The sequence below is a fragment of the Eumetopias jubatus genome, unplaced genomic scaffold, assembly GCF_037043125.1.
Source record: "Eumetopias jubatus isolate StellerSeaLion01/CBP00866 unplaced genomic scaffold, mEumJub1_p1.0 scaffold_4, whole genome shotgun sequence".
Taxonomy (NCBI): domain Eukaryota; kingdom Metazoa; phylum Chordata; class Mammalia; order Carnivora; family Otariidae; genus Eumetopias; species Eumetopias jubatus.
In genome coordinates, this window is record NW_028274810.1 from 28,920,574 (window position 1) to 28,922,810 (window position 2,237).

Genomic DNA, 2,237 nt, shown 5'->3' on the forward strand with positions numbered 1-2,237 from the left:
GCCTTCCTAGATCAAATAATTTGATTAATATTTTTAATGAAGCAAATTTAACTATTTTCTCCATTGTTTTCTGTATCACTGATTTTTGTTCATTTTTCCCCCTTCCTTCTATTTACTTTAGGTTTAATTTGTTCTTTTACCCTTCTAGCTTTTTTTTTTTTTTAAGATTTTATTTATTTATTTGACAGAGAGAGACACAGCAAGAGAGGGAACACAAGCAGGGGGAGTGGGAGAGGGAGAAGCAGACTTCCCGCGCAGCAGGGAGCCCGATGTGGGGCTCGATCCCAGGACCCTGGGATCATGACCTGAGCCAAAGGCAGATGCTTAACGACTGAGCCACCCAGGTGCCCCTTCCCTTCTAGCTTCTTAAGGTGGAAATTTAGACCACTGATTTTAAACCTTTTTTCTTTATAGATTATTTATAAATTAATTACAAAGGTCATAAATTTCCCTCTACTGCTTTAGCTGTATCTTACACATTTTTACTTTTGTCTTTATTACCATTTAAAGATAATATCTAAATTCCCTTTTTATACATTCTTTCACCCAAAGGTTATGTGCACATTAATTTCCAAATATTTTTCTAGATTTTCTAGATATGTTGTTATTGAAATTTAAGGATACTGTGGTCAGAGATCATACTCTGTAGAATTTCAGTCTTTGGAAGTTTATTGAGACCTAAACTGTGGCCCAGCATATGAGCTATCAACATTCCATGTACACTTGAAAGGAATGTATTTTGCAGTTGCTAGGAGTGGTAGTCTATTTAAATTTTTAAAAAAAGATTTATGTTAGAGAGCAGAGGGGCAGGCAGAGGGAGAAAAACAGACTCCCCCCGACCATGGAGCCAGATGCTCAACCAACTGAGTCACCCAGGCACCTCTTTAAATGCCAATTAAGTCAAATTAGTTGATGGTTATGTTCATATCTATATTCTTATTCTTTTTTTCGTCTCTTTAAACTGTTAGGAAATGGAGGTTAAATTCCCACTATGATTGTGGATTTTTCTTTTTCTCTCCTTAGTTTTTTTTTTTTTTTTTGGGTACCAAATTACTTTATTTGAAGAATGGTACAAATGAAAGAAGTTAAGTAGATGTTTTGGTACAACTTATAGAAAAGGTAAAGGTAACCCCAACATGCATGCACTGCCTTGGTGACCAGGGAAGTCACCCTTGTGGCTATGGGAAGACAGCCTAAGGCTTAGCTTTCACTATCACTGTTTCCCAAGGTGTGCTTGTCAAAGAGATACTCTGCCATGCCAGATTCGGGAGCCCCCATCTTGCGCAGGTTGGTTACGTGGTCACCCAATTCTTTGATGGATTTCACCTGCTCATTCAGGTAATGAGTCTCAATGAAGTCACACAAATGGGGGTCACTTTTATCAGTGGCCAGTTTGTGCAGTTCCAGTAGTGACTGATTCACGCTCTTTTCCAAATGTAATGCACACTCCATCGCATTCAGCCCGTTCTCCCAATCATCACAGTCTGGTTTCTTGATATCCTGAAGGAAGATTCGGCCACCTCGTTGGTTCTGCAGCTTCATCAGTTTCTCAGCATGTTCCCTCTCCTCATGAGATTGGTGAAGAAAATATTTGGCAAAGTTCTTCAAAGCCACATCATCGCGGTCAAAGTAGTAAGACATGGACAGGTAGACGTAGGAGGCGTAGAGCTCCAGGTTGATCTGGCGGTTGATGGCGGCCTCCGAGTCCTGGTGGTAGTTCTGGCGCACCTGCGAGGGGAGCGCGGTCGTCATGGCGGCGGCTGAGAAAAGGCGGCGGCGAGCGGCGGCGGGGGCCTTGGAGCGGTCCGAGGGCGCGACGAAGAGATGGCGGAGGGCTGGCTCTGAACGGCCGGCCCGGGTGGGGGACAAGCGCCGGGTTCCGTCCAAGCACTGTTGAAGCAGGAAACCGCGGCGACTCTCGGCAGAGACTGTCTCCTTAGTTTTTACTTTGTATGTTCTGAAGTCTGTTATTTGGTGTATACACATTTAGGAGTATGTCTTTCTACTGAAAAGGCCATTTTACCATCATGAAACATCATTCTTTATCTTTACTAATACTTGTTTTTGAAGACTACTTTGTCAGAAATGGCCTGCTGTTTTGCCTGGTGCATCTTTTTCTATCATTTCCAACCAGTATTGTCTTTATATGCAAAGTGTGTCTCACTGTTTCTGGTCAGAAATCAGCCTTCTTTTGATTCATTGTTCCCTATGTGAGACTTCTTTCTCTGTTGCTTTTA

General features: G+C 42.2%; 1 pseudogene; it reads right to left on the reverse strand.

The window, feature by feature from the left end:
- Positions 1 to 1,096: 1,096 nt before the first annotated feature.
- On the reverse strand, positions 1,097 to 2,001 carry LOC114196875 (ferritin heavy chain pseudogene; annotated as a pseudogene).
- Positions 2,002 to 2,237: the final 236 nt, after the last annotated feature.